Source organism: Rousettus aegyptiacus, unplaced genomic scaffold (assembly GCF_014176215.1).
Source record: "Rousettus aegyptiacus isolate mRouAeg1 unplaced genomic scaffold, mRouAeg1.p scaffold_m13_p_7, whole genome shotgun sequence".
Taxonomy (NCBI): Eukaryota; Metazoa; Chordata; class Mammalia; order Chiroptera; family Pteropodidae; genus Rousettus; species Rousettus aegyptiacus.
Genome location: NW_023416310.1, coordinates 58,552,611 through 58,572,506, shown reverse-complemented (window position 1 = coordinate 58,572,506; position 19,896 = coordinate 58,552,611). Strand labels below are relative to the sequence as shown.

The 19,896-nt window shown below is 36.3% G+C and overlaps 1 long non-coding RNA gene and 1 pseudogene across 1 annotated transcript; one reads left to right on the top strand and one right to left on the bottom strand.

Moving 5' to 3' along the window:
• Positions 1-784: 784 nt before the first annotated feature.
• Positions 785-5,418, bottom strand: LOC107519860. Its single transcript, XR_001599189.2, has 3 exons — positions 5,320-5,418; positions 4,743-4,886; positions 785-3,300 (listed from the first exon to the last, which is right to left on the bottom strand). It is a non-coding gene; the product is annotated as an uncharacterized LOC107519860 (long non-coding RNA).
• Positions 4,735-4,887, top strand: LOC118605829 (annotated as a pseudogene).
• Positions 5,419-19,896: the final 14,478 nt, after the last annotated feature.

Sequence of the window (19,896 nt, the reverse complement as noted above, 5' to 3'; positions counted from 1 at the left end):
ATTTTATACTCACGTAATGGTGTCTATTAACTCACCCTATAAGGGAATTATGGATACCGAGTACTTATACAGGACTCTTAATTTAGCTTATTGTCTCTTAAACTCTTTGAACAGTGACTTGGCTAAAGATTGTTGGTTCTGCCTATCTCCACCTTCAGCCTGCTCCTCGGCTGTCCCCATCCCCATCCGGTACTGGGCAACAAGTAACATGACCCTTCACTCCAAATATTGGGGAGGCTGCCTGTTTGAACTGATAAATATAGCAAATTTATTTGATTTCCAAATCACCGACATGACTAAAGGTACACTGAGAGGATGAGCAGTTAACCTCTTAATGCCCTACAGAACCAACTTAACTTGGGCAGCCTCTCCTGAACCTCCAATTTGGGGACCAATATCAACTCATATAAATCTTAAGTTACAAGTACCCCTTTGTATCAAGAGAAGTCAAAACCTGAGCCTGAGCTAAAATTTAGCCTCCCTTGAAGATTCTCATTGCAATTATACAATAGAAATAGAACCCTCAAAAGACTGGTCTAGTTTCCAAGTATGCTGCATGTAAGAAACCTGTATAAGTCTCATGGAAACCCAACGCGAAGACTATAAGATTACTAGACAAAAATTCAGGTTACTGTCAAGGGAAGCCAAATGATTGCTTAAGCATCTTTCCTTGGGAATTCTGCTCCGAACCCTCCCAAGAAGAATGCCTATTCTTGTCAGCATATGAAAACCTCACTGAATGGGTCTTTATAGACACTAAGAGAAATTTTTTACATTGGGAAAACAGAATTTCTGGAGCATCTCAGGATAATTCCTGTGGACCCCTCCAACCCCTCACAGGGGAAGTTCTAACAGGGACACTTATGACCTGGGAATCTGAAAACAGCAAAAGGCTGAATGATCGCCTTTTTACTATTGAGATGAGTTTTTGCCTTGGAACCCCAGGTATATTCTTTCTTTGTGGAACCAAGTCATATTTCTGTCTCCAGGCTAAATGGACAGGGACCTGTACCCTGGTTTACTTGGCCTCTGAAATAAACATCACTTCCAACCACCAGTCTATGACTATCCCTCTAACATACACAAGAACAAAATGAGCAATATAATTCATTCCCCTTCTTATAGGCCTTGGCATCGCCACAGGGGTAAGCACTGACATAGCCGGCCTAGCTCCTGCCTGTCTTATTACCAAAGCTTAGCTAAGGTCCTATTTGACAGCTTAGGAGACATATCCAAAAGCATCATCACTTTACAAAGTCAATTAGAGTCCTTAGTAGGAGTAGTTTTACAAAATCAGAGGGGACTTGGTCTTCTAAAAGCCGAAAAAGGAGGGTTATACTTATTTTTAGAAGAAGAATGTTGTTTTTATGTTAATCAATCTGGTATGGCTAGAGATGCAGCCAAGTTACTTATAGATAGAGCCTCAAAAATCTGCTGCTAATTGAACAAGTCATGGGGGTCCTGGTCCAGAATATGGAATTGGGGATACTAGCTTCTCCCACTTGCAGGTCCTCTCCTCATACTCTTCATAGCTCTCTTATTTGGTCCCTGAACTGTCTTGTCAAATTCGTCTCCTCACACTTAGAATTTATAAAGTTACAAATGGTTGTGACATCTGGACTACCCTTATACCATCCCTTAGGCCAAGAAAATCAAGAGCTTGATGCCCTATAAGAATTTAAAAGGCATCAAAAGGAGGGAATGAAGAGGAATTTTCACTCAAAAGGCTAACGTTATAAACAGCTCTTTGTTCTGCTTTTGTAGATATGCTTGCCACATAGGCTGTGGGGCAAAGTAACCTCGAAATTAACTAAAGACTCATTCTCCTTTTTGCTTATCTGTCTAAATAACAAATATTGTTTTATATAAATGTGGTCTATAACCTATAGCAACTCCCATGCTTTGTAACTCTTTATGACTACCTGTAACCCATAGGAACTCCCACTCTTTATAAATGTCTAAAGACAAATTAATCAATTGGCCTATGCCAATTAAGCCTTATAAAAGCAAAGTTGCATCTGAGCTCAGGGCCCAGATCTTCAGAGCACTACCTCCTCTGGAACTGTGGGTGTAATAAATCTGAGTTCTCCAGCTCTCCAAGTGCTGCTTGGTTTCTCACCGGTCTCATTTTTGCAATATTTCTGCAACAGACTGAGTGCCTTGCTAAGCACTCATTAGGCTCAATACATTCAATTAAATTACTTATTCATTTATTTATTTTTATCAGTATGGACTCAAGAATACCTATCATATTTGGGGAGTTATAATTCAATATTATCATTATTTATATCGTTGCTTACATTGTCCCAGCATTGGCTATCAGACGTTCCTTCAAGTTGTTTTCTGTGTCTTTTCCACATGACCATATCTGATTTTTTTGAGCACTTCTTTACTTTTTGGCAGCACAAGATATTTGAGCTCATCTTGTATTTTCCTTGCCCTGTCCCTGGAATCAATCCCTTCTCCTAAGAGCTTGTATTAACACTTTGATGGCAATTGCACACCACGAATTCATTCTGGCTTCATTTGTAACTTCTTTCTTGGGGAAATGGTTCTCATCATCTACATTTCCTTTTCTTTTTTTTTTTTTATCCCTACTATCCATATAAAATAGTTTCAAAATTTCCAACCCTTACTTCTGGAAGGAACAGATTTATCACTTACATTATAAAGTCTCTGTGCCATTTGTTTTGTCTTTAGTCTGACAGTATCCAGTTATGATGCTGTTTTCCCAAGTTACTTGTGTCAGGGGAATATTTTTTTTTATAGATGATACAAATAACCTAGAAAACAGGAAAAAAGTGTTGGGAACCTGGGATATGAGAGGGGTGGTGTGTAGAAGAAAATTGAGCCCCCGCCAGTGCCTTTACTGGGAAGCTACTCCAAATCTGTGGTTGTGCCACCCTCTTGTTGGAGCTATAGTGTTGGGTTTGGTGTCCAGCCCTGGAGTGGAGAGGCAGAGTTGTGTATTTCTTGTGGCATCGCAGGAAAGGTCTTCCTGAAGCCCATGCCTTTGCAGACCATTGTTAGGACAAGCTGCTGTGTAGACTGTGCTCGTTCCTCATAGGATGACCCTTGTTCCTATGGTTTTGCATTCTGTTCTGTTCAGACTCTTTTTTCTTTCTTTCTTCTTGTTCTTATTTTTTTTTTTTTTGAGGGTGTTTTTCAATTTTATTTTCTTTTGTGCAGATTCTTAAATGAACACTAGTTCCTCTTGTAGCACTGGAAGGTTCCTGGCATCGCCTATACTTCTTTCAGAAGTGTGACCCTTGCAGTTCCCTGGAGTCGGCCTCTTTTGAGCTGAAAATTGATCATGGAAAAAAATAAAATGAAGTAAGCATTGCTAAGAGAATCACTTAAAATAGAGTCAGAAGGTTATTGAGGGAAGTGGGGCCTGTGCACATCTTGTGCCTTAGTTTTGAGCTGCTGTTAAGTTGTTAAACCTGTTGTTAAACTCAGCTCAAAACAGAGTCATAAACATCCTGGACAACAACTGCTACATGGACAATATGTGGGCCTTACCTCTTCCTTGTAGTTTTTGCCTCCCTGGTTTGGATACTGAAACTAGCCAATTCCTGTTAACCTAGCCAGCATCCGTTGTCATCTGCACCACAGAATTACACTTTGTGGTTTTTGCCTTTATTAGCCCTGCCTTTCTTTGTTCTTTCCAAATTATAGTCTGAGTTGCTATCTGAATCTGAGTCTTGAAGATTCAAATTTTAAGATCCCTCTCCTAAATAAACTTTTATGTTGTTTTATAGCCTCAGACCTTTATTGGTTAATAAAATGGACCTAGTTGTATCTCCATTCACTCCATTAGAATGAACATGAAATAGTTTCCTCTTACTTGACCTGTGTCTGTTATATTCCTTTTAGGCTGCTATTTTATAAGAACCTGTTATCTCCCTCTCCAATATCTGGTAGGCAGTTAGATACAGCCTTGTGAGCTAGAGATAGGCTATTAGAAAGTCCAAAACATTCTGTTTTGGAAGCAGAGGGAAGGCAAGCTTGCAAAATAGGTACAGCTTTGTTGGGGAACATTTGGCCTTTGAGATGAAGCTTTGCAACCTAAGTGGCTCTAACATTTCTTTTCAAATCCATTTTTGGTAAAGCAATGGGGCAGAACTTAAATTTAAACTAAGATTTAAACATCAGGAGGCATGGAGGAGAGAAAAGATCAGCAGGAACCAATTCATGGAGAGATTCTGAACTATCTGTAACATATTTTCAATACCTGCTTCTTATTAGCAATGACAAAATCCAGCCACGCCTTGGACTCTGCAGAATTGCCTTTTTCCTCTTTTACATTCCTACTCAGTAAACTCTAAAATTCCTTCTGCAAAGCGCTCTCTTCTCCTTTCCTGCCCTGCCCCCGCTCTATTTCTAAAAGCATGTTCAAGCACTTATGAGGAAATTTGATTCATATGGGTTGGATCGGCTACATTTAACTCATAAGAACTGCTCTTTTGTAAGAGTTATTCCATTGCCAAGTGTCTCAGAACAATAAAATGTTTTTCTAAGAAAAAGTTATAACTGAATTTCAAAAATTAATATCTGCATGCCCTCTCTCGCTTATATAAAATTTTATTCAATTTTACTAGCATTTATGACATTTTCTAATATGTATCAGGTACATATAGGGTAGGTACCTAGGGGTACAAAGACAAAGGCTGTCTGGTTCCTGTACTCCAGGAGTTATTAGTCTAATGAGGGAAATAGAAATGTATAATGATAATACTTACCTAGCAGGGTAGATACCATGATCCCAAAGGTGCTTTTCCCAGGGCGAGGCATATCCATTCCATTTGGGATGTGCCAACCCCTGCGATTTCCCCAAACTTGACTACATAATTTGTGGTAGTGGAAGACTGCATTTGCACTCTCCTCTAAAAAAGAAAAAAAAAAGGAGAAAAAAAAGAAATGAACAATGATAATACTATTATTAGGTCCTCAGCATGTTCCTGCACATGTGACAAAAGAAGCCACCAAGTGCAGAGAAACTTCAGAGTCACTTGAGACTGAGCGACTTCTCAAGGTCCCACTGTGAGTCAGAGACTGAGCCATCCTTTGAAGCCAGGAATTCCTTCATGCCCATCTATTGCCCACCATCATTGAACAATGTGGTGCACCCGGGAGCTACCTTGGGCAGTGGGGGAAGAACTTTGCCAGACCCACCCCTGCCTGACTTTGTTTTTCCTTCACCCCACCCTCTTCCTTTCCGCACACTCAGTATTTAGAGTTCTGAACATTGCCCTTTTGATTATCCCTGTCCAGTCACAACTTGCTCTCTGCTTCTCATACCAGTGTGAGGCACCTTACCAGGTCAGGTGAGCATCTAGTTCGGCAGGTTTTACAATGTTCAGTCATCAACACCAGAGCAATCAGCTCTATCCTGCTGCAAGACAGGTTCTTTACAAATAGTAGAGCAAAGACCTTGGGTTTCTCCCAGCACTGCAAAACTTGGGTCTAAAAATACAGAGGAATGATGGGAAGTGTTTACAATAGCCCTGCCAGAAGCCCAGCAAATGTGTTTAAGGAAAAACACACTGACTTTCAAGTAACAGAATCAGCTATAGTCAGCTGTTGATAATTGGGAGAGAAATTTCTCTTAAATAACAGGTTTTTAGTGGATACCACATAACAATGGTGGTTTTAGCCTGAACATGGGGACATAATAGAGAGCTCCCCAGAGACACAAATCAATTACATCCACTGGATGTGCATGAAGCCCAGCTGAGCTGTTCCTGAGGGACCTAGGCTGGAGAATCTGGTTTCCAGGTTCACTCAGGCCAGTTTCCAGAGCTTGCTCTGAGCTGGATCAAAGCAAGAATGCCTAGAATGACCTGTCGCTTGGCTGCGGCTACTTAGTCTCAGGGGCCAACTAGGTCTACAACAGAGTTAGCCCTTCACAGAGCACTTTACAAGTTCTGCAGCCCTCCAGAAATGGGACTTGGAGTTACTTCAGATGATCTACTTCCCCTGCCCCTTGGTGGGGGGTAAGGATGGAGATAGGTACAGATGAGCAGACAAAGAATATCTGTGCAGTAAAACTGAAACCTTTGCTGGTGTCCTGGGTATACATAACCCTATTTCTACTCCCACTTAAAAGCATCCCAGAAATTTTGTGATCAATTTTCAATTTCTGCCTATCAAACCCAATCTACCTCTTGCAAGAGAATCACCTGGGCAAACTGGCATCAGTGTTCTGGACCCAGTGCTGATCAAATATGGCAGCAGAAAGAAGCTGGACACAAAAAGCCACATGTCATATTCTTCCATTTATATGCACTGTCCAGAATAGGCAAAAATAGAGACAGGAAGTATATTAGTGACTGCCTAAGGATAGAAGTTGTGGGGAGGTGTAGTAACTGAGGGTTACAGCAAAGGAGTGTGAAGAATCTTCTTGGGGCAATAAAAATGTCCTAAAGTTGATTATAGTACTGGTGGATGCACAAATCTAGGAATAGACTAAAAATTACTGAAGTGTACACTTTAAATGAGTAAACTTTACAGTATGTGAATTATAGCTCAATAAAAATAAATGTGATAGCAGAACTGAGAGAAAGTCAAAATTAAGAGGCCTCATTAGGAAAGTCCCTGTGTTTTTTGTTTTTGGCTCAGCTAGACAACATAGGTCATGTGGGAGAAAAACCTAAAATATGCAAGAGATGGTCTCCTTCTCCCTGTATTAACCCTTTACCACCTTTTCTCTCCTTCAGTCAGAAGTTTGGGTTTTCTAGGAAGCTGCTAAATGGCTACCTGAGTGAATTCACCTACAAAATTGCGGAATAGTGGATCCATACATGTCTCATTCAACATCCTGTAACTACTGTCATTCATTCAACTCATATTTATTGGGGGCCAACTATGTACCAGACACTATTCTTGGCAATTAGGAAACATCACATCTTCACATTATGGCACTCTCATTTCAGTCAGAGAAGACAAGAGAACAGTAAACATCAAAAAATAAGTAAATCATGCGACATATTAGGAGATAATAAGTGCTAAGGAAAAAAACATAGCAGGGTAAGTGGCTGGGTGTTTTGTAGCTCAGGGTGGAGGTGGGAAAAACTGCAGGTTTAAAAAAGGGTGGACTGAGCAAATCCCATTGAGGTGTCATTTGAGCAATATGATTAACTGAGTTTCAAAATAGAATATACAATAGGATGAGCATTTTATACCTGCTTTGTTGGGAACTGTTTTCAAGATTCATTTCCTGAAAATCAATTATAAATAGATTTGTTTCCATATTTATATAGCACTGATACCCCAGTATGTGGCTAACTCACGTTGGGTTAATGTGGAAACTGATTTCGGTGATCTGGTTGATTCACCGCACTTAACTTATTGCACTGCAGTCAGAATGCATCACAAAGTACAAGGTACTGATAAGACAATGAAATTACTTTGCCCCGAGATTTCGATAAAGCTGTTTCTCTAGTTGAATATGTTATAGAAAATGATTATGAGAAATCCTATGTACAATCCATGTGGTTTCAGAAGACATAAACTCATTAAGATATATGCATTCCCATGTTCGTTGTAGCATTATTTACAATAGCCAAGATATGGAAGCAACCTAGATGTCCATCGATAGACAAATGGATAAAGAAGATGTGGTACATATATACAATGGAATATTATTCAGCAATAAAAAAGAATGAATTCTTGCCATTTGTGACAACATAGATGGTGTTTGTTATATGCTAAGTGAAATAAGACAGATAAAGACAAATAGCTTATGATTTCACTTATATGTGGGATATGAAAAAACAAAACAAACAAACAAAAGAAAGAAAACAAACAGAAACAGACTCAGAGATACAGAGAATAAACTGATGGTTGCCAGAGGTAGAGAGATGGGTGAAAAAGGTGAAGGGAAATAGAGGTACAAACTTCCAGTTATGAAATAAATAATCCATGGGGATGTAATGTACAGCACAGGGAATATAGTCAATAAAGTTGTAATAACTTTGTAAAGTGACGGATAGTTACCAGACATTGTGGTGATTACATAATAAGGTATATTAATGTCAAATGCTGTATACCTAGAATTAACATAATATTGTATATCAATAATAAAAAAATGTTTGAGTGTTTGTGATTATTTATGTCAGATGCGTGTCTGAATTATCCTTGGTGACATGTCAAGTATTTATTTGAATTATCCTCCATGACTATCCAGCTAGGAAAACTACAAAATGAAAATAATTCTAAATATGTTATATTATCTTATAGTAAATTTATGTGATAAATCCCTTTTGTTAAATATCAAGAGACATTTTCATATTTATCTTCATAAAATCAATTCTCCCTGTCTCCTCAAAATAAATGTAGAATAAATAGTTACAGAACATAATTTTAAAAACATCCTTATGCCTCAGTCCTGTTCTGCAAGAAAGATGTGGCATTTGAACTGAGCCTTGAAGATTTCAAGAAGCAGTTGCAGAAAAGGAAAGTATTTCATTATGCAGAGAAAGACATAAAAGCAGGAAAAAGGTAGTGAATGCTGCTTGGCCTGCTTAGGATCTATGTACCCAGCATCTGGAAAGCTAAGGACCAGACTGGAAAGTTTGTTAGTGCTGCCTGAGCGGTGCCCAAGCAACTGAAGGATACTGAGCAGGAGGATGGCATGATGAGAACTGAGCATTAGACGTTAATTCTGGCATAAATGCAGCTGGGGAATTGCAGCTCCTTATTCCTGAGTGTATGTTAGTGATAGGATTTTTGTTCTAAAATGCATATACATGCTTCATATTGTTTCTACAACATGGATGAAGTTTTTGACTTATAAATTATTACATACTGTCCTTGGAAAGCATTGTCTTTGTCAGGGGGTTTATTTTTATATGTCCTGGGCCCTGGCTTCAGATAGCTTACATTTTAGTTGAGAGACAAGACTAGAACACATGAAAAAAAAAACAGTGAAAATCAAGATTCAGTTCAGACTAGGAGTTCTTGAAGAGAACCAAAGAGAGGGACATCACTGAAGAACTATGAGAATGTCAGGAAAATGCCTAAATGGGGGACCTCCAAGAACTGAGAACTAAGGAGATTAAGAAAGGCTATTGCTCTTAAGTAAGGAGTTGTGAATTCTTAGATGTCTGCCAGGTATCCTAGGTGTCCTTTCTCTTTTTTATTAGAATTTATATTTTACAGGCTGAGTGACCCAAGGGAAGCTGGCTTAGGACTCCAGGAGTGGGTCTTGATCAATATAAATAAACTTATTTGCTGATCCCACCTCTCCTTGCCAGTGATTGGTTTAGGGTTCCAGGCTTAAGCCAATCAGGACATTGCATTCTTCTGGCAGCTACTTATTGTTGGTCTAAAGATAGACAAGTGACCAGCAGCCCAATATGACTGAGAGGAAGAACTATTATTCCACAGTTGGAGGAAAGGCTCTCTCCATATAAGGCAGCATGTTGTCTCTGTTGCTGTTGATAAGTGGCCCTGAAGGAAGACAGCCTGAGGACAATAGCAGCATGTGAAGAAGGGCAGAGTGAGGGACTTATGGAGATACAGAGAGGGATAGCCCTGATCATGCTATACTCAGACTTGCCCTATGTTGAAAGTTCTTGATATGTGAGCTAATCCATTTTCTTGCTAAAGCCACTTTAAGTTCAGCTTTGTGTTGTTTACAGCCGAGAACATCCTGAGTGATAGATGTGCCAGTTAGCCCACCCATTCAAGAAAGATAAGCCAAGGGAGAATGAAGAGAATATATAAACCCTGTTTTTAAGAAATCTAGCTTACTCGCTCTTTTTGATATGTACATCTCCATAGATAGATCGGGAAGGAAACCATATTAGATGAAAAGAAATTGTAATTGGATGACAACTGGTACCTAGGATTAGGTTATGAGAAGATTAAAAACACTCTCGGGGCTTGGCTGTAGACTTCTGGCAAAGTCCCCCTACCCTCTTTCTCTGAACTGCTGAGTGGGTAACACCAGCCAGGGAGATTGGAATCACTGAGGTCATTCAACTCCCCTGTCAGAGTAAAAGACCCATGAAACCATCTGATTCTGAATTTCCTGAGGTTTTGATTTCACTGCAGTCAAGTAGTCTTGTCCAGAGAAGAGGGCATCTCTAATTTTGGAAGGTCCTAGAATATGATGGCTACAACAGGTAGAGAAAACTTAGTGGAGGAAGTCAAATTTGAGGTGGCTGTTAAATCTTCTTATTATTTGTTGTCATTTTTTAATAAAGAGGCTAATTATAAAATGAAATGTTTAGTAGTTCTTGTTTAAAAAAATAGAAATAATAATATTAGATTGTCTTACTGTTTTTGTTTTGTTTTGTTTTTGTTTTACTTTTTGTACCTGTGGATCAATGGCTATTGACAGAAAACAGGCCTCATCTTACATATATCAATAAAATTGAGCTCAATAATCAGTAACAGGAGACTTGAAGGGAAACAACCGAGCCCTCATTTGCCTGGAAACTTTTCTATGACTCCCATTACCAGCAGTCTGGGTCCCCAATATGGTATATAAAGTCTTCCAGACTTGGCCTTCCTTCCTCTTCTTCACTTATACTACATGTCAACTGACCTGTATTTTTACAATTCTCTGAATATGCACCCGCACTTTCTTAGTTCCCTGCCTCTTCCTGGAATGTACTTCCCTCTCTACCCTCTGTCTAGCTCACTTCCTTCTGTCTTCTAAAATCCAACTCAGGCATCACTTACTCCAAGAAATGTTCCCTGACTCGCTTCCCCATCACTTGTTGGGAGAAGGCACTGCCCATCTGGCCTCACGTGGGTCTTACCCTTTGAGCTCCATTATAACCTTCAGTATTCAGCAATGTTTGTCTTTGAGTAAATCAGAATTTTTGCCTGTTCGAGCACATCCTGTCCTACTCTTGTTATCTAATATTAGGAAAGGCCTGGAAGCTGGAAGACTGGGAGTGGAGGTAGAGCCTTATCTTTCTGCTAGAGACAGGGCTGGGTTGCCAGTGAAGCTTCCCCGTGCAGACGCTACTAAGGTGAGACAGGTCTTTGGCAAGAGGCTGTACAAGATACTGGAAATTAGTATCTTGCCCTGCCCAGGTCTTAGCCAGAAAACTCCTTTGACTTCATAAACTCACAAACTTCTAGGGAAGTTGAGGGCTATTGCTATAGCCATTGGTTTTCAGAATAGGTAGAGGCTTTGTTTTGTCTTTGATGCTCACTTTTTCATTGTAAACTGAACAAGATGCAGTGGGGTTGAGGAGTAATGGATAAGAGGCCAGAGAGAAAATATTCTCACAGGGTTTTATGTAGGAAATTCCTCCCTGACTTGTAATTGTTCTAGTTAGGAAATGAAATAATTAGTTACATTCAGCAATTCCCAAGAGAGTGAATGATAGCAAAATTCCAGAACACGGAAACTGAAGTTAAGGGCAGACTCTGTTCTTGGGACACCTGGCCCATCACTAGTGAGTGGTGAGGCCCAGGAAAGGAAGACAAAGGTATTAATGCTCTGTACAGAGTACAGGGAGGATCCATACTACAAAAGATTAACATGTAGTGTAACACACGCCTGCTTGGAGGGGCACAGCTCCATCTGGAGAAAAAGCTCTCCTTTTCTCTAACTTCTGTTTCTGTTCTTTCCTTTGTCTGTCCCCTCAGCCTCCTGTCCCTCCTCCTTTCCCCTTTGCCTGCTCTTGGCTACTGTTTCCCCCTCTTCTTTACTCCACCCTTCCAGTGTGCTCACTGCCAAGAAACATTCACTTTCTCAGTGGGTGTTCTGATCATAATTCAAAATAAAAAACTATTATTTTCCTTCAAGAATTTAAAAGTATTTTTCAGGCTTAAACACCTCAGGCAGAGATCAAGTAATTATCAAGATTAGATCCAAGAAGCAGAAGGAAATTGTCAACCATATATTTTGGGAAGCCCCTCACCCAATACCGAGGTTTCGAGTAAGGAGTTATATTGAGATTCAGGGACAAAAATGGGGAAGTGATGATTGCAGGATGAGGGAGAAAGGCCACTCTTTTCATGAGTGCCACAGTTAGAGCTAATTGCCAATACTAATCCTGAAATGGTTCTAATGACAAGGCACTGTGTCGAATAGATTGAGATAGCATCTTTTTTCAAATTGCTAAGATTCCTTCAACATTTTCATGAAGAAAGGAATTTGAAGGGTTATTACTATTCTTTTATTAAGGAAGAATTGTAATCCAAACTCAGGGGTCTTACTCCTAGGCTCTGGATGAGTCATTGACAGAGATAGGGATAGCCCAGTAGTCTCCCACCAGCCAGGCCTAAGGATCCTTCCTTTCAGTCTAAAAATTTCCAAAATAAAGACGACATTCCACCCTCCTTCCTTCTGCAGGGATAGTGTGAAGATCTGTTTGTTATAGCAATGAAGTGCTTTAAGACCCTGGTATGGAGGTGATATTGAAAAAAAAGATATAGTACAGTTAGAAATACTATTTAAAACATCTTCAGTAGATTCACTTTAATCTGATGAGGCATTTCACTGAACACAGTTGGCCCTCCATGTCCAACTTGGAGTAACATTGAAATTAATCAAAGTAATTTCCATGCCCCAAATCATGGTACTGATTTTTATTACATAACTTATAACAAAAAAATTACTTGGGAAGTTCTAGGAAATAATATGTAATTTATCATATCTTTTTAAAAATTGAGGTATATTTAATATGTAACATTAGTTTCATAGAGGTGTATGATATAATGACTTGATATTTCTATATGTTTCAAAATGATCATCACAATAAATATAGTTAAAATATCATCATACATAGTTACAAAAATTTTTTTCTCTTGATGACAATTTTTAAGGTCTACTTAGCAACTAATGTACAAAATGGTGACTACAGTTAATAATAATGTATTACATATTTGAAAGTTGCCAAGGGAGTAGAACTCGTATCTTGTAAAGGAAGTATCTTTAATGTATTTCAATAAATACTTATCATTTATTTCTTTGTTTTTATGGCTTTCTTATAATAAAGGTAATCCAAGTTCATTGTAAATATTTCAGAAAATACAGAAATAAAGGGGGAAAAAATCACCTCTTACCTCACCACTTGGAGATACTGTTGTTATCATTTGGCTGTACAGTTTTTCAAGCTCATTCTCTGTACATATACACAGACTTTTTTTTTTTTTTATCCAGAGACAGGGTCACATTCCATATACTGTTTTGTAACATGCTTTTTAACATTAAACAATATATTATAAACTTCTTCCTAGGCATGTCAATATGTATAATTCAACACAGCCATTCGTAACGACAACATAATATTTCACTGAATGGATGAACTATGAAGTGTTTCATTAAGCCCAAGTGACTGACCCATGCTTGGTCTCCATTTACCATGAGTATTAGCAAAGCTAATGAGCACCGAGGACTGTGCGCTTGTCTAGGTAATTCCAGAAGAGAAATCCCAAGTGGCAGAATTATCGGGTCAAATGAGATATACACGGTGAACAGTAACATGTAATGCCACACTGCCTTCCCAGAAGGCTTCACCAAGGGGTCCATTTTCCCCACACTTGTGCCAATAGTAAGTTTCGGTCTTTGAAAGTATTTTTTGTCAATCTAATATTTAAGTTGAACATATTTGGTATGTTTATTAAACATTGAAATTTTTATTTTCTAATAATTCTTTTACGCATATGTTTAGAGTTTTATGTTTTACTTATGGTTTGTAAGAGCATTAATTAGTAAAAATATTAACTTTTGATTATAAATATTTACCTCCAATTTTCTTTCCAATTATATTTATAGCTTAAAGGCTCATTTTTAGAATCAAATAACTGCTTTTACTTTGAGTCTGGCTTCAGTGATCGGTGTTTTTTCTTTTTAACTTTTTATCTTGAAATAATTGTAGATTCACATGCAGTTGTAAGAAACACTACAGAGATTTCATATACTCCTCACTCAGTTTCCCCTAATGGTAATATCTTGCATAACTATAGTGTAGTATCACAAACAAGAAATATAATATAATACTGAATACTTACTAATTAAAAAAATTTTTAATTAAAAAAGTGTAAAAGAGAACAAGATAAAAAAAAAATTAACATTGACCTTATTTGGGTGTCTCCATTTTTACATGCACTTATTTCTGTGTGTATCTAGTTCTTTGCAACTTGATCACATGTGTAGCCTTGCGTGACTCTCACAGTCAGGATACAGAACAGTTAATTCCTCATCCTCTTCCTTAAGCCACCTCCTCCGCAGCACCTCCTTAACAACAAGCAACCATAAATCTTCTCTCTGTTTCTATAATATTGTCATTCCAAGAATGTTCTAGAAATGAAATCACATGGTATGTAACCTTTTGAGGTTTGATTTTTAAAAATTCAGTGTGATTCCCTTGATATCCATTCAAGTCGTGTATACCAACAGTCTGTTCCTTTTTATTGCTGGGTAGTACATCATGGTATGTACTACTCATGATTTGTTTAACCATTCACCCACTGGAGGGCAGTTGGTTCTTTTATTTTTATTTATTTATTTATTTATTTATTTGCAGCTTTTCGCTATTTTAAATACAGCTGCTATGAACATTTGTGCACAGGTTCTTGTGTGACTATAAGTTTTCATTGTTCTAGAATAATTCCCCAGAGTATAATTGCTGCATCATATAGTAAACACATGTTTAGTGTTAGAAAAATGGCTATACTTTCCACCAGAGTGACTGTACTGTTTTATATTACCAAAATATGCTTTCTTTGTATCTTTGCCAACATTTAGTGTTATTATCATTTTTATTTTAGCCTTTTGATAGATATATAATGGAATCTCATCCTGGTTTGAATTTGGATTTCCCTAATGGTAAATGATGGTGAACATCTTTCCATGTCAATAAACTATTTATCCTCTTTTCATGTCTTTTGGCATTTTTTAATTGAAGTTATTTTTTATTGTCGATATTTGAGAGTTGTTTATGTATGCTATAATTCTACCTATAGCTCCTTTGTTGGATATGTGGCTTGCAAATATTTATTACCAGATTGTAGCTTATCTTTTTATTCTCTTACAGGGTCTTTAAGAGCAAAATTTTTATGAGATCCAATTTATCAATTTTTTCCATTTAACGATCATGCTTTTGGTGTCAAGTCTAAGAATATTTCTTCTAGCCCCAGGTCTTAAAAGTTTTCTCCTAAATGTTTTGTTTTACCTTTTAATATTTAAGTATGTAGTCCATTTTGAGTTCATTTTAGTATAAAGTGTGAAGTTCTGATTGAGTGTCATTTTTTTTTTTTTTTTTTTTTTTTTTGGCCATGGATGCCCAATTACTCTAGCAACATTTGAAAAGGCTATTTGTCTTCCACTGAGTTTCCCTTTCACCTTTATGAAAATTATTTGGGCATATTTGTGTGAGTCTATTTCTTTTTCTCTATTCTCTTCTATCCATGTGTCTATCTTTCTACCAATATAATATGGTCTTCATTACTATAGTTATATATTAAGCCTTAACATAGACAGAGTAATTCCTCCTACTTTATTTTCTTTTTCAAAATTTGTTTAGCTATTCTAGGTCTTGTGTGTTTCCTTGCAGATTTTAGAATAAGTTTGTCTATATCTATAAAAAATGAGATTTCAGTTGGAATTACATTTCACTGAGACATCAGTTTGGGGAGATTGCTGTCTTTAGTATATTGAGTCTTCTGTTCCTTGAATGCAGTGTGTCTCTCCATTTCTTTAGGTTCTTTTTTATTTTTTAATCAGGATTTTATAATTTTCAAGATACATATCATGTAACTGTTTTGTTAGATTTATACCTAAACATTTCATTTTCATTGAAAAAATTGTAAGTGATATTGTGTTTTTAATTTCACTTTCCACATGTTCATTGTTAGTATATAGAAATGTGATTGACTTCTGTGGGTTGATTTTGCATCATATAACCTTGCTGAACTCAATTCTTAGTTTTAGCAGTTTTTTGTAGATTCCTTGGGATTTCATATTTGGATAATCATGTCATCTGTAAATAGGGACAGTTTATTTATTTATTTCCAATCTTAATGCCTTCTATGGGGAAAACATTCTGTTATTCATCATTAAGGATGATGTTAGCTGTAGATTTTTGTAGATACTCGTTATCAAGTTGAGGAAATTCTCTATTTTTAATTTGCTGGGAGTTTTCATTATGAGTGGGTATTGGATTTTGTCAAAAGTTTTTTATGTGCTGATTAATATGATCATGTGATTATTCTTCTTTAACATGCTGATATGATGGATTAAATGAATTGATTTTTGAATGTTGAACCAGCCTTGCAACTCTTGGATAAATTTCACTTGCTTGGGGCATATAGTGCTTTTTATACATTGCTGTATTCTATTTGCTTATATTTCATGAAGATTTTTGATCCTATGTTCATGGGAGATAGATGTCTATAGTTTTTTTTTTCTTTTTGCGCTGTCTTTATTTGGTTTTAGTACTGCGTTAATACTAGTCTGATAAATTTAGTTGGGAGGTGTTCTCTTCACTCTTACTTTCTGAAAGAGATCGCACAAAATCCGTGTTAGTTCATGTTTACATGTTTGGTAGAATTCTCCAACAAAACCATCTGGGACTAGAGATTTCTTTTCAGAAGTTTTGGATTCAGTTTCTTTAGTGGTTATGAACTAGTCAAGCTATTTCATTTCTGCAGTTTTCAAGGAATTGGTCCATTCTTCTAAATCATTGAATTTATGAATATAATGTTGTAGTGGTCACTATTATTATTATTTGGGTGCTTGCAGGATCTGTAGTAATTACCCTTGTTTCATTCTTGATATTGGTGATTCCTGTCTTTTTTTATTTTTCCTGTCTTCTGTTTTATCTTTGATGTTTTTGCTAGAGGGATATCAATATTGTTGATTTTTGCTTCAGCTATTATATATGATTTGAGAAATTCATGATAGGTAAAGGAGTCTATCGTATTTATTCATTTCAGTGGTTACCTTTTATTTCTGAAGTTCCAAGCATTCTTCTGTTATTATTTCCTTTCTGTTTAGATAAGTTTCTTTAGTCATTCTCTAAGGGTAGATTTGTTAGTGCAAATATAAAATGTACTTTTTTTCTTAATTTAAACGTCTAAATATTTCCTAGACTATGGCAATACAATTAATTTTTATATAATGACCTTACATTTTGTGGCCTTGCTAAACTTAGTAGTTTTAGTAGCCTTTTTTGTGGGTTTTTTGGACTGTTCTATATGGACAATAATGTCATCTACAAATATTTTACTTCTTTCTTTCTATCTTTTCTTCTTTTCTTCACCTTATTGTGTTAGCTAGGACCTTTAGTACAATATTAATTAGAAGTGATGATAGCATACATATTTGCTATATTATTTATCTTAGAAGGAAAACATTTATTCTTTCACTATTAAATATGATATTAGCTCTAGGTTTTTTTGTACATATCTTTTATTAGATTGACAAAGTTCCCTTCAACTGTTCATTTGCCGAATTTATTTCATGGATGGGAGTTAAATGTTTTCAATTTTTTTCATATCTAACATGCTTTTTTCTTTTTCAAATTTTATAAATATGCTAAATTACATTAATTGATTTTTGAATTTTATACCAACCTCGCATTTCTGGTATAAACCCCATTTGGTCATGATATATGTGTTGCTGAATTTGATTTGCTACTATCTCGTTAAGTATTTTTACAGATATTTTCAAGAGGATTATTGGTCTGTGTTTTTCTGTTCTTTTAAAATCTTTGTTTGGTTTTCATATCAAAACCTCATTGGTTCTCTTATAAAATGTTTTGGTATCAAAATATTGCCCTCATAAAACTTTTTAAAGTAGGATTAACCTCTCCTCTATATTCTGAAAGCATTGGTAGAAAATTGATATTATTTCCTCCTAAAAATTTTGGTAGAATCTACCAATAAAACCATCAGAGTCTGAAATTTTCTTGGTGCATTGTCTTTATCTGCATATTCAGTATTTATAATAGATATAAAGCTATTCAGTATATCTACTTTTTCTTGAGTGAGTTTTGGTAGTTTGTGTCTTTCAAGCAATATGTCCATTCCAATTAAGTTGTCGAGCTTATTGGCATTAAGTTGTTTATGCTATTTCTTTATTATCATTTTAATGTCTATAGTGATAACTTTCATACCATTTCTGACATTAATTTTGTGTTCTTTGTTTTGTTTACTTGATCTGCTTGTTTAGCGGTTTTCCTATACTATTGGCTACACCCTTTTGTTGTGTTTGTTTTTAGGGTTTACAACGTACATTTTTAACTCATCACAGTCAACCTTCAAATAATATTATATTACTTTATGTAAAGTGTAAGAAGCTTACAACATTATGCTTCTGTTTTCTCCTTTGTCCTTTTGCTATTTTTAAAAATTATTATTCATTTTTCTCCTACATATCTTAAAACCTCTACACGAGTGTTGTCGTTTTCATTTTGAACATCCGATTATCACTTAAAGATATTTTTAAATGAAAACAAAAAGTGTGGTTTTCTTAATGTTTCTTTTGCTTGGGTTTTGTTGAGGTTCTTGTATCTCAAGATTTGCAGTTTCATCAGATTTGCAAAAACTCTGGCCATTATTTCTTCAAATATTTTTTAGTCTCCCTCCAACTTCTTTCCTTCTGGAACTCAATTGTATACATGTTAGATGGCTTATTATAGGACATTAATTTTGATTCTTTTCAGTCATTTTTTTCTTTTTGTGTTTCACATTGCTATGTCTTTAAGTTGATTGTTTTTTGCAATGTTTAATCTGCTGTTAATCTCACCCAGTGTATTTGTTCATTCTACACATTGCATTTTTCATCTCTAAATGTTTCATTGGTGTCTTAAATGTATTTCTTTCCTCATAACGTTTCCTTTAGATCATTGAAAATATTTATAATATTTATAGTAGCTGTGTTAAGGTTTTTGTATGCTAATTCATCTGTGTCGATTCTGGGTTTGTTTGTATTAATTGAGATTTGCTTATATTAATTGTGAATTTTACATTGTTGGATGCCGGATTTTGTTGTACTCTTTTGAAGAAAATTGCACTTTGTTTTGGCAAGCAGTTAAGTATTATGCACTTTTTTAAAGGAGTTTGTTTTAAAGCTTTGTTTAAGTGGATGTAAGGCAGGCAGCCTTTATTCTAGGGTTACTTTAACCCCACTACCAAGGTATGACTCTTCTGAGGACTTGGCTTGGTGTCCTTTGTATTATGAAGTCTCTCCATCTTCCTTAAAGAGTCCTGGCAGTTGTGTACAACAATAATTTCTGGTGGTTCTTCTCATGCCTTGCAGAATTTCATTCTGTGCACTAGATAGTTCTTGAAGACTCAAGGGAACTGTTGCAGATCTCCAAAGCACTCTTTCTTTGCATGTCCTTTTCTTTTAATGCTATGCCCCATACATTCTAGCTTCCTTGGCCTCCCCAAACTATAATATTTTCCTTTCAACTCAGTGAGTCCTCTGGGATCTCTTTAGGTTCCCCTTCTCTGTGCTGCAGCCTGGACACCACCTCCAGGAAGTAAAATGAAGCAGTTGTAGGGCTTATCTTGTTATTTTCTCCACTCTTGGGGATTGCTTTCCTGCACTATCCCATTGTTCAAGCTCTAAAAATAGCTTTTCATTTAGTTTATTTGTTTTCTAATTTTTATGGCAGGAAGATAATTCCTTTAGTAGTTTATCTTTTACAGGTAGTGGCAGATGTTCTGCATAATTTTTTATTACTATTATATTGTTTAAAAAGCTCTCACCAAAAAGATATCTCAAACGCATTGAAATTTGAATGGCATTCAGTGTCCAGAATATTTTGTAATAAATTCAAGGTCAAAGTAAAAACAATAATTATCATGCTCACAACCTAGTGTGAGCACTTGACAATCTATAATAGATGTTATAGAGATTAATTGCTGTTTGTATATCCTGTGAAAATAAAACATTTTTATACCTAAATATAATTA